We start from the raw sequence: 12684 nt of genomic DNA, 5'->3' as shown, positions 1-12684 counted from the left end.
TAGTTTGACTGCTGATATAGTTCTAACCATGCCTCCTTATACCCAGCAAATATGACTACATCACCAAGGCTGGAATTGAAAAAAATGAATGCAGCTTATTATTCACACATACGTCTTCTTATCCTGTTGAGGAATCGGTTTGGTTTACCCCTGGCCTTTATTAAGGGAACACTTACAACAGGTGTGACAAAAGTCAAACTCATTAATGAGCATAATATTGGCTAGCAGTGCAGCATTAGTTATGTCCTCATTTTGACCGCTGCTAACTGAATTACGCTACACCCTTTACTTCACTTTGATGATTTTAATGGAGAAAATAACCTTCTTATATTAAGAATCCTTTTCTAAACCATCATAGAAAAGTGCTTCACACAAACACAACTTTGTACCAAGTAACACTTTTAGCCCACCTTTGTGTTTAAAAACCTTTTAATTCAGATCCTGAGAAGAATGCAGTATTTCACATGTTAACACACATCCCTTCTCAGTCATGTTAGTCATTTCACTTGAACCTTACTAAGACACTGTGACACAAACCTAGGTTTCGTGAAGACATTTCACCTCTCATCCAGAAGCTCTTTTGGTTCACTGTTCATTGTTACCACTCATATGTTGAAAATATGCACTCATACTGCAATATGTGCATATGTGACATCTAGAAGCTGGTCCATTACAAATGATTGTTGAGTGAGAAATTCTGGTAATGAGCGTGCTTGTTTGGTAGAGCGAAGCTGTCCAGTCAGTCTGTGAGGACCTGTGTTTAATAAGCTTCTCTCATTTGCTCCATGATTACAGATATTAGTAATTGTCTTTATGTTACTGTAGCAAGGCTAAATCTGCTTTGGGTTGGTGGTAGCCTATTTGAAGAATGTGTAGCGCAGGTTTAGATTAACGTGTCCATTCCTATGATGCTGATCAGAAGCTGGAATAATGCTGTTGATATTATAGATCATTGCTATATTAACTTACAGTGTGTGTGTGTTAGAGAGAGTGAGAGACAGAGTTAAGTGTTAAGAAAGAATGTAAACACAAATTTTATTTACCAAAAAATTCTAGCGTTACCTGCTATATTCACATAGACAGGTTTTTTGGGGGGGTTTTCCAGCTTACGGGAGTTCTTCCTTCATTGTAGCACATATGAGTGCTTAGTTAAAATGTATATAGTTTGTATCAAAATTACAACACAACCCCAAATAAGGTTACTGTGTTTCAGTGTGTAATTTTTAAGGTTCCTTCTGGTGTAAGTAGGCAAAAATTGATCATAACTATCAGTAAGTCTAAGTGATTGCTTTCACAAGACAAGGTTAATTTACTTAAAAGCACTCACTGTTTGCAGCATAGGCAGATAATTCTGGCATGATGAGCACCTGTATTTGCTCCGATATTCTTGTAGATGGACTCATCAAAGCTCCACCTGCAGTTTTAGCTGATACTTTAATTTCATAGTAGTTTCCCAGCATTATTATAATTATTGAATAACATAAAATAAGCTAAAAAAATTAGCGCTGTTTGATTTTTTGTTTTGTTACTTGAGTCATTGGAGAAGATTAAGGGAAGAACGATATTCCAAGGCGGAGGAAACCACAAACCACGAAGCATTCACATACTTTCTTTTCCATTTCCTTTCTGCCAATCAAACAACTATTTTAGCTCCAGACTTTCAGTTATATTTTTGTAATGCGAGGAAAAAGCTGTTTTAGCATGGAGAAGTAGAACATTCTTACTATGGGATATAATTTTTCTCTTATTCTAGGTCATTCTCAAAAGGTGGTCAGGAGAGAAATAAAATCCCTCTCCTCCTACATCATCCATCCCTGGCCTTAGGTACATTGTGCTGTTCATCTTCCTCCACTACCTCACATTTTTCTTCATTTCATCTACAGGCGTTCACCTGTCTGCAGTGCAAACGTTCAATCTGTGGGCAGTAACAGACCCAGAAATGTTTTCATTACCTCTTTGATAAGTTTTGGCAGTAAATGAGAAATACGTTCTGCTGTTTGTTTTGTTTTCTTCCTCATTTTCTAGCTCGTCTCTGTTGTGATGCTAATGCTAAATAAACTAGAACTACTTGCGAGTGGGCCCTTTTGGAATATCAGTCGCTAGACCTCCTATTGTCTGAGTGGGATGAGACCCAGAGCCATGTGACAAGCCTCTGTCAACACTTCTGACAACTAAATCCAATATGTGGGGGAAGGCCTGTACATCTTTAGTCTAAATTTGGAGATATTTCAAGCTTGTTTTTTTAAGTAATTTGGTGGTGGGGGGGGAGTATTTCTTACTCCTTCCTAATAATCTTTTTCCCCCTTGCATTCATTAGTGATTCTCCCACAAACAAATGTCTCCTCTCTGGCAGATTTGTGTCTGTGATCCAGGGGCGTAATCTGCGAACGGCTTTGTCAACATCACTGGCTGCCTATTCATGTTACTGTTTATCGCTATGTTCCAGGAAGACAGAGAGCAAAGGAGAAGAAGAAGTAGTGGGAACACAGATGGAGGTGAGAGGGAAGGACAGACAGAACGGTGAATGAGAGGAGAGAGGGAGAAGCCTCAAAGAAGTAGAAAGAAGTCGGGTACAGCGACAGGGAGAGGAGGGAATCACTCAGTCGTTTCTGCGGAGAGAAAGAGGTATGAATATTCCGATTTTACCCTGCTCATTAGAGACGGCTGCCTCTTCCTTTGGGGGAAAGCACTGCTTGTGTTTGTTTCCAGCCTGATTATTTGCATGATGTATTCCACAGCTTTATATTCAGTGATGGGAGAAAGATGACGTTCTGGCAGGATGACAATGAGGCCTAAGGGGCGCCGAGGCAGGCACAGTCAGCTTTATTCAAAGCAAAGATCAAAGGCCATGCTTCTTTACCCCAAATTAGTCACCATTTCACAGTCACTAAAGCTCCCTTCCAACAACTGTACTCACTTGCTCAGCTCCTAAACAAGGCTGTTTTCTGAAAGGTTGGTCACGCAGAGGGGAGATCTCTGTTTTGGGACGACAGCCTAAAACTAATTAAGTCCAAACTGCCAAGAAACAGAGAAGCTGATTGAAAGTTACTTGTTTTTCTGACTTGGAGAAAATGATTGCTGAACATTTTGTCCATTATTGGCACTGGTATTAAAATACATGCTGTTGATTATATCATTGTGCTGGAGTTAGATATCAGTAGGCAAGCAAAGACAGTTGGGATGAGATTACAAAAACTGCAATGACTGTTAGTGAAGTAATTTTCATGAAAGCCTCTTTGTGTTTTTTTGCAAACCAAAAGTTGAAACTGCTTTTAGTAGAGAGACCCACATACAAATATACCTCCGCTTGTGGTCAGGGACCTGCTAATAGTCCATGTAATGCACAGTAATTGTGTTGCCTGTGTTGCTAAAGATTGAAAGCTTTCAGGTATAACTCACTGGTTGGCTTTTACTTTAAACTTTTACATTCCAACAAGTTGCTTTTATCATTTATGGCAAAAAACAAGTGTTGTTTTTACCTGCTAGTAAATGCACATCCTGTGGTATTGTTTGGCCTGTTCGTGCTGATATACTTAATCACATTGAGACCAATAAAAAACACACAAGATGATGTTTTCATGCCAAAATGAATCGTTTTTGCCAGTTGTCAGGTATAAATTAGATGTTTCGGACACAAAACCTAGAAAAATGCTAAAAATTGGTCACTTTAGCGCATTGCTAGGCGGCTGCTAGACAGTCTTTTATATATGAGAACCTACAGGGGCCGGTGATATACTGTGTGCTAAGTTTGGTTGCTCAGCAACTGATGGTCTATGGAGTGTTTGCGGACAAATAAACAAACACACAGACAGAGATTCTGTGTTTTATAGAACAATGTTGGCAACGTTTTCAGTATTTATTTTTGGTTTTCCTTTTTTTTTCCAAAACACATTATAGAGAAACATAACTTATATGCAGCCTGAACACTTAAAACAAGCAAAATCGTAACAGTAGAAGCCCAGGAAACCATGAGTTATTCCTAACTTAAAGAGTAAACCTTTATGTAAGTGACTAAAGCTATTACCTGTTGTACAGTGCAGCGAGGAATGCCCAGACCTCTACAATGGAGAGACCAAACAGCCACTTCACAAGCGCATGGCACAACACAGAAGAGCCACCTCCACAGGACAAGACTCAGCTGTCCATCTGCATCTTAAGGATAAAGGTCACTCTTTCGAGGATGCCAACGTTCACATTTTGGACAGAGAGGACAGATGGTTCGAAAGAGGAGTGAAAGAAGCCATCTATGTCCACTGTGAGCGACCATCTTTGAACAGAGGCGGTGGTTTACGACACCAACTCTCTGCCATCTATAATCCAGTTTTGAGATCCCTTCCCAGACGCCTTAACGCCCACTCACACCCTGGGCCATCTGACCTCAGGAATTCGCATGATAAGGTGGGGCCAGGTTTCACAATGAACTCACCCGAAACTCTGGCTGATTGGGACCCACACCCAGTTCCACACCTTAGCTCAGGCGATTAGAGGATCATCAGGGGGTCCTTTTGTCCCTCTGTGGGGGGACACTCCCACTAGGTTTATATCTGGGACTCTCCACCATTTGACCTTAGAACTGAAGAAGCTTCTCGGATGAGAGGTGAAACGTCTTCAAGTAACTTAAAGAAGTCCAGACGCTTTTCTTTGCAAGCTCCTTTGATTACCTGTTGTAGATAATAAAGGATGGAAAAATGAAGTCCATCAAACCTGGATTCTATATATAGTAGCCACCAGGGGTTAATACAAAAGTCTGTTTTGTAAATTATGAGGATAGTATGAAGGTAGAATCATCCAGGGTCTGTTTACTGGCTTAGGAATAATGATTGGCAAGTCATTAGCCAATAAGCATGTGGTTTTAGTCCCCCTCTCTTGTCACATCTGCTTTCAAAAGACCAAGAGGGCAATGGTAAAAAGACTTCAAGTCTTCAGAAACAGGAGGGTAGCAATGTAGCTGTGTCCATATTTCATACAGGCTGTGGTAATTTATTAAAAGATTACCTACACAAACAAATCCTTGGACAATTATATGGACAAGGCTTTAGTTTCAGGTTAGTGTTAGCCAAATATTCAATCTTTTGTTATGTCGGCACATAACTTGTATTATATCCATATTCTCAAAGACAAAACTATTGTGCATGTCCACTAAAGGGAATTTTTGTGCCAGGCAAAATGTTCGCAATATTCCTTTTCTGTGTCCGTAGATTACTCAGTTGCATCATTCTGACAATATGTTCTGTATATTTAACTTTAAGTCCCGGTCAACATAAAAGAAAAGCAGGCATATATATGAGCATTGCAGTCATTCCTTTGCAGCAGTTTGTGCTGAAGTTTGTGCTTGTGTGCACATTTGAAGCACACGTGACTCATAACTTTCCAGGAGCCACTTGTATGAGCTTTTCATCAACTCCACTGGATGCCTTCAATGCGCTGCTTAATGGAATGCAGCAATGAGCATGTAACAGCTTTAATTTTAGATAAATAGAAAATACACAGTCAGTCGGTATATTGCGTCACAGTGAAGCAGATTGCGCCTGATTAGGCTTCACACATGAGTGTGATGCTTTCTCAGCATGACATCCACCTTCACTTGCTTTCTCAACTCTCCCACTCTCTTTTTCCCATCTTTTCGCACTCCATCCGACTCGCCTCTCCCTGCCTCCTTTGGTGCACAGGAAAGCCGGGCATCACATTAGCGCATAGCAATGACTTGCAACAGAGATACCCCTGTGGTACATCAGCCATGTATAGATTTTAGCAGATACACAAGCTCCATCTGTTTGTCTCAGCTTCTTAGACGGAGGCATGGGTGTATTTTTTGCACATCCCCTTGCTAAATAAACATTTGACATGTGTGCATAACAACAGTTGGGCAAATCATAGCGTGACTTTCTTTGGATTCCTTGATGCAAGTTTTTATAGTTAACGGGCTACAAATTGGGAAAGACTGAGAGAGAAGTGCAAGAAAGCGATAAAGCAGAAGCAGAGTATGAGGCAGTTATGAGACGAGTTATAATTGAGCAGTTAAAGAGAAACTGGAAAAACAAAACATTTAGTGGAGAAATGAAGACGCACACACTGATGAAAGCAAGGTGTAAATGTTTCCAGTCAACACTGATGAATGGCACTACATATTATACCAGTCTGGCGTTGTAATATTGTTGAATCCAATAAACCTCCATCTACTGATAGCAGGGAACAAATTACAATGAGTAAGAATGGTAGTTTTTAATTACACTATGTTTTTAAGATGCTTGAGAGGGTGTGAGAGGCTAATGCGTTAAGATGTCATTTGCATATAACAAGTGGGAATTCACAAGTGGAGGAACCCTAAGATCTCCAGTGTACCAGTGTATACTTCCCCTCAAAGTAAAGTATATAAAGTGAGCATTAAAAAGCACCATCGGTGCAAGTGTGTGCAAGTGCAGTTTTTGGAGAGGTCCTTCGAGGCTATCCCCATGTAATCTGATTACTTTTTTAAAGTAATGCGTAAAGTAAGGGATTACTATTGCAAAAACGCTAATTAGATTACTGTTACTTTCCTGTAGGAACGCTGCGTTACTGCGTTACTAAAACCGTGATTTTTTTTGCGAGAATGTCTCATGACAGTGACGTAAGCGAGTGCGACGTTCGTGACAACAGCTGTGTGCAGATCAACAATGGATAATATATCGAGTACGGGAGAGAGTATGAGCGTGCAGCGTTTAAAGCGTGGAAGTACTGACCTTACTTTGAGTTTGATTCCGTAAAAAGTGACAAAAACATTAGTGTCCGTTGTGCCTGGGAAGAAAACTAACCCCTAAACAAGCACCGAGTGCGCAACGACGTAATGGGAAATTCACAGAGAAACTCGCGGATTCTTCCACTGACCGCTGCGGCACACCTGCACCAGAGCACACCTCCGCCTACCCCACTCCTGCTTTACAGGTGAAAATAGAGCAACAGGACCGCTAGTCTTTGACTTTATTTATTTTCTGCTGTGTTTTACTTGCATCTATTTGAAAGACTGAGTGTAAACAAAAAATATTTTATTTTATGTGCTGGAATGTGCAGAAAAGAGGTTTAAATGTTAAACTAATTTCTTCAAGTCAGAGAATGGTGCATATAATTTAATTTTTACTTGATGCATAAAGTTAAAAGATTAAAACTGATAAAACAAGTTAAAAAAAGAGACTTTTCCATTTGATTACATTTTGTATGATGGATTATGCGGAAAAAGTAGAATTGGGCTGAAAGATCTATCGCTTTATCACCTATTCAGGTTGTAAATCGTGTTTTTAAAAAGTAACTAGGTAATTAATTACTTTTGAAAATAAGTAATCAGTAAAGTAATGGGATTACTTTTTGGGGAAGTAATCAGTAATTAGTTACTGATTACTTTTTTCAAGTAACTTGACCAACACTGATCCCCATAGACTCATCTGTTAAAATCCCCCAAAATAAAAGCATTAGAAAGCATGTTCACAACCGCATACAAGAACAGCTTGGTCTCTATGGATATTTCCCTCCTTCGTGACTATTGTAAGTTGCTACGGTCACTGAATTTTCATATTTTTTTTAATCCATTTGGATTTCATTAAGGCTGCTGTGATTGTCAGGTTTACCAAAACAGGCAGCTGTATCCAGTAGCTGACTGCTAGGCCTGGTGTTGGTGCTTTTTGGAGATTTTGTAATGAAATGAGCTGATAAATGATGTGGTTTGCTGTGAGGTCAGCTTGCTCTAGAGGTTTGTCCTTCAGTTTTGGTGAGGGAAGTTATAATATTTTATTCATCTGCCATTTCGTGCTTATTAGCAAGTTTGTATGTATTTCCATTGGATGCACCCTGCTAAACAAGCTAAATGGGAAATGTATGCTCCTCAAATGGTTTGCAATAGTTCCTGGAGGTTTCTGGCTCTGGCTGCATGAAATTGGTTGCAACTTGATTGCTTGTAACAAAGTTGGAAGCAATCATTTTACCTGTGACTGCCATCAACCACTCACAACCAGTCAGGCAATACTCATTTTTCCCTCATGACCAGAGGTTGCCAGATGGTCACGGACCCATCTTTTAACCATGCATAACTGGGGCATTGTGCATTTGAGCTTACATTGTTACCCTGATTGTCACATGTCCAAAATGGCGAGCAAGTTAATGTCACATAGGTAGTGGTCACATGTCTGCAAAACCTCAGTCTTAAAGATGATACAATGTCATAGTCTAGCCTAGCAAGCCTTTTACTTCTTCTGTCATCAAACAGAAGTGAAGGGTCCTGTAAGAATCTGAAAAGAGTAGCTACAGCAGTGCAAGCAAAGGCCCCCAAAAAGTTTGATACACTACTTAATGTGCAGTTAGGTCTAAAACTAGCCTTGGCAGTGATGTACATTAGGTGCATCTGGCATGCTGCTGCCTGCCTGGCTCTCCATTATCCTACACTGAACATTACACACACACACACAGTCTGGTGAACCCACCTGATCAAAGTCACTCATTCATGTCTCACTCACTCTCTCCTACCCTCTGTCACTTACACTCCTGGGAATCCAAAGGGGACACACACCTGCAGCAGTAGATGTCCTCACTAAACAGGCTATTAGGATGCATTCAGGGATGACAGAAACGACTTGTAATGCCTCTATAATCACAAAGGCCGTGCTTAGATGGACAGATTGCGTCGAACGACTACCTCTGCATTGCATTCGAACCCAAATAAAAACGCTGAGGTAATTTTTAAATTAAAAATGTAATAAATAAATGTTGATTTGAAGATAAACCTCCAACAACAGCTAGCCTGATAGAGGCCATTTTTCACATTTACTGTCTGCATAAATCACATTCAACTCTAACTAAAAGTGAGATGCTTCTTACTTCCAACTGATCACACACATGATTGTTTAGGGGAAAAAGGCAGTTTAGGTCAGTTTAGTGAGATACTGCACAACCAAAGAGGATGTAGAAGAGAACGTCTCGATCTACAGGGCTTCTCCAGAGTTTAACAGAGTAAGGCAGACGACATGCCTAAAGACTCTGAAGAGTTACAGCCATGAAACCACATAACCCTCACAGTATCAAATCCAAAATTGAATTTTCTGCTCTGTCGCATGTTGCTTGTTGAGATGGAGACAGGGCGAGCAGGGAAGGGGAGGGGGCGGGGTGTTCTTTGAATCTCTTAACCTTTACGGCTTGTTGCAGTATCAAGCCCTGCGGACAAGATCGGACGCTGACACGTTTGTCAAGGGATGACAAATTAGCTGTCCTTCCAGATGCCTGATTGCCTGACCTTTATTCACTAAGTAGTGGTGGTGGTGAGGTGCGTGGGGGGTGGCGGGGGGGTGAGTCTGACAGCAGTAAATGGTGCCTATGTCAATGAGGAACCTTAACAGGAAATGCACATTTCCCTCTGTCTATAAGCCTTCACAATGATGGAAATATAATCAAGAACCGCGTACAAGATAACATTTAAAGTCTCTTTAAGAATTTTGTAATTATTTCTCTGTCTTGTATTGTCGTGTGTTTATGACATTTTATGGAAGAGATAAAAGAAGATGACGACAAAGTCAAATTAGTTATAAATTAGTATAAAACCATGTGTGAAGCCATTTCTTCAAAATCACATCAGGAGAAGGGAAGCTGGAAATGATGTGTTGGCAAAATATCGGCTACCGTCCCAAAATCTTTAATCACAACAGCTCGTTATCAGCTTGAGTTTTGCTGATGTGATGAATAATACCAGAGCCTGGATTTCTCTGACTGCTAGAGAGCAATTTGTGTTTTAAGAACTATTCTGAAAACGTTGTATTGTGAGCAAATTTTGCCTCTTTTTTAAAGCAAGCTCCATTTTAAAGATCAGAATTTAATGGTATCAGTAATGCTTGGCACATAAAAAGTGCTCTAGGCATGAAGAATTTGTAACATAATGGGAAACAAAATCTAATATTTTACCTAATTTGGGAACAAAGAAAGAAGCAATGAGTTTGCCTTGTCTTTTATAACTCTAAGAATATACCGTATACAAAAGATGTAGTGAGACATCACCAACTGGTTGTGAAGCCTTGAGCTGAGTGTTTTGATAGTTTATTGCAAGGAAACCAGGGGATATTATTGCACAAATTTCTTTCTTCAACCTGAAAAGTCACCAGTCTTTGTGTAATAATAATAATAATATCAGGTCATTTCAGTTTATTTTGCCATTAACAACAGCTCTATAACTGTATGCATAACTTGCTCTTTGTATGTTTGGTTTGGTTTGATCTTCAAGGGCTGTTTAACTGACAAACTGGGCTAGCAGAATATGTATGCAGCAGTCAGGATTGGATTTCCCAGGTGAAAATAAATCTATAATTTAACTTTTTTTTCCTGTTAATTATCATATTTTCAGGTCATTTTTAAATACATGAAATATGAATCTAAATTAACCTCTCGTGCAAAGTAAAATTAAAATCCTGTAACAAAAAATAAACCTGAAATTTAAAAAAAGACGTTTTTTGTACAAAAAAAGAATATTCAAAACGGTTCTGATTTTAAAACTAATTTCACACATATGTAGTCTTTATGTAACAAATAACGCTGTTAAATTGTGGCTTAATACATTTTAATGCAATGAGGGAAAATGACACTAGAATGACATTTAAATGTGTAAATAAAGTATAGTTTCTATAACTCTACATAGATGTGTTAATCAACAGACATGTTGTATATTTATATATATTTATATCCCTGCCTTTGCTCAAGTATTTTTATCCCCACCCTCTTCTACCTTTTAGCACTACATTTTTGAAACAGTTTGGAGCATAAACAAAACTCAAATCAGAACTTTCACTTTCAGCGCTTGTTTCCATGACAGCAGAGATGCCACTGCATATGGAAATGACCCAGGCTCGTTCTAATCTAACTCTTCATTAAGCCAAAATGCATTCTGTTTCAGTGTAAGACCTACTAGATGATTAAATAAATAACCTAGATTTGGAGAGTGCAATCACTATTTAACTATTCCTGTTGTTTGTCAACCGTTTGCCTGTTCACTGGCATAATAGTTCCATACAAAGGTGAGTTACGCTGGCTCTTCTTTTAACTTGTTAAATTGCAGCTATGCACTGGGGCAGCTGTCTGCCACATCCTGCGGTTACGAAGGGGTCTCTGAAGAAATTACACGCATGGTTTGTTGGCTTTGGAAGTAATGGTGCAGCTGCTGTGATGGGCTGATAGCGAGGAGCAGCCAGAGTCCTGGATGAACAGATCAGTCCTAATCTGACCATCATTCACTGCATCATTCATAACCTAGAACCTGTGGTCCAATGTGCTGTAGAGCAGCGGTCCCCAACCCCCGGGCCTCGGACCGGTACCGGTCCGTGAGTCGTTTGGTACCGGGCTGCGAGAGTTGAGGCTCAGGTGTGAAATGTATAGTTTTCAGGGTTTTTATCGGTTTTCAGCGTTATTTTGTTATCGTTTTTATCATTAACTCGGTTTTCCTGGGTCTTTTCACGTGTGTTATGAATAAATTTTCTTTTTTTCGGTACCGGTACTAGTTTTATTTTGTTGCATTTATCCGCGACACCTTAAAGGCCGGTCCATGAAAAAAAGGTTGGGGACAGAGCAGAGTCATTTTCATATATTTATTGACTCTTAAACTCTGAAAGTCTGCTGTTGCTCCCGGACTCACTCTCTGGAGCTTTACAGATGTGGGTCAAAGGGGTGACGGGCAGCAGATTTTCTAAGCGCGATGTGTAGAGACTGTTTGTTTGGTTTCTTTTGACAACATTGTGCACCGTTGCATAAGTTCTGTACTTGTTGAAGTTCATAATTATTCTATAAAGTTTACAATGACAAGATTAATAATACCGTAGTATGGAGGGCCACTCTAGTGCAGGGGGGAAATAAAACACCCCCCCATGTGTTTTTCACAGATTGGATCCTGGCTGCAGTGATGCCACATGCACAAGAAGCACAATCTCAAAGAACTTCATTCAAAGGTTTTTGACTTTTGAAATTTGTCCTCAGAAGTCTCAGCAATCAAGAAGCGTCAAAAAGAAATGACTAACCTGATGTGGAACCAATTATCAGGACCAGTATGACTGCAGGAACTTAAAAGTAGTAATATAATTGCACTTTAGAACATTTAGTTTGTACACCATGTATATTTATGACCATCAAAAATATCAAGTATTTATTAACCGCTGCAGTTGACAATAACAATCCCCCATCACTCAAATTCCAAGTATATGCCAGTTTTGATTGCCATTACACTGAGCGTGCTCACTCATCCGACATGATGTGATGTCATTTTACCATCTCGTGACCATGACTGACGTGACTGTTTGCTTGCTGCTGAGTGTAACGTAAGCTATCACAACATGTGCCACAGACACACACGCTCAAACATAGATCAATAGTGTGTTCATGCATTTTTGGTTCCTGTTGGTTTGACTTAATTCAGTGCAGTTTGACATTTCAGAAGTCGATTTGGAGACATTTTTGACATTTGATTTGGAAAGATATAAAACTGAACATTTGGTTTCAGGCTTTGCTGGGTTATTTTTCTGTCTACCAGGAACTCTTGACCTGGATTAGCTTCTCTTCAGACTGTAAGAAAGATCATGTCTGTTGTGGCTTGTGGATTTAATTTAATACAAAAACAGAACTGAAAAAAATCATCTCTGTGTTCTTGCTTGGTAGAAGATGGACAGCTGCAGTGGAGGTGTTTGATGGAGGAAC

The 12684-nt window shown here is 39.6% G+C and overlaps 1 protein-coding gene and 1 long non-coding RNA gene across 4 annotated transcripts in view; both read right to left on the bottom strand.

The window, feature by feature from the left end:
* Positions 1–12684, bottom strand: part of LOC146499711 (uncharacterized) — a 163825-nt gene that overhangs the window by 75897 nt on the left and 75244 nt on the right. The window lies entirely within an intron of this gene.
* Positions 1098–11556, bottom strand: LOC146499714 (uncharacterized). Its single transcript, XR_014870199.1, has 2 exons — positions 4662–11556; positions 1098–4017 (listed from the first exon to the last, which is right to left on the bottom strand). It is a non-coding gene; the product is annotated as an uncharacterized LOC146499714 (long non-coding RNA).

The sequence above is a fragment of the Neolamprologus multifasciatus genome, chromosome 17 (genome assembly GCF_963576455.1).
Source record: "Neolamprologus multifasciatus chromosome 17, fNeoMul1.2, whole genome shotgun sequence".
In the NCBI taxonomy this organism is placed as follows: Eukaryota; Metazoa; Chordata; class Actinopteri; order Cichliformes; family Cichlidae; genus Neolamprologus; species Neolamprologus multifasciatus.
Note: the sequence above shows the minus strand (reverse complement) of the source record. Positions and strands in the feature narration are given on the sequence as shown.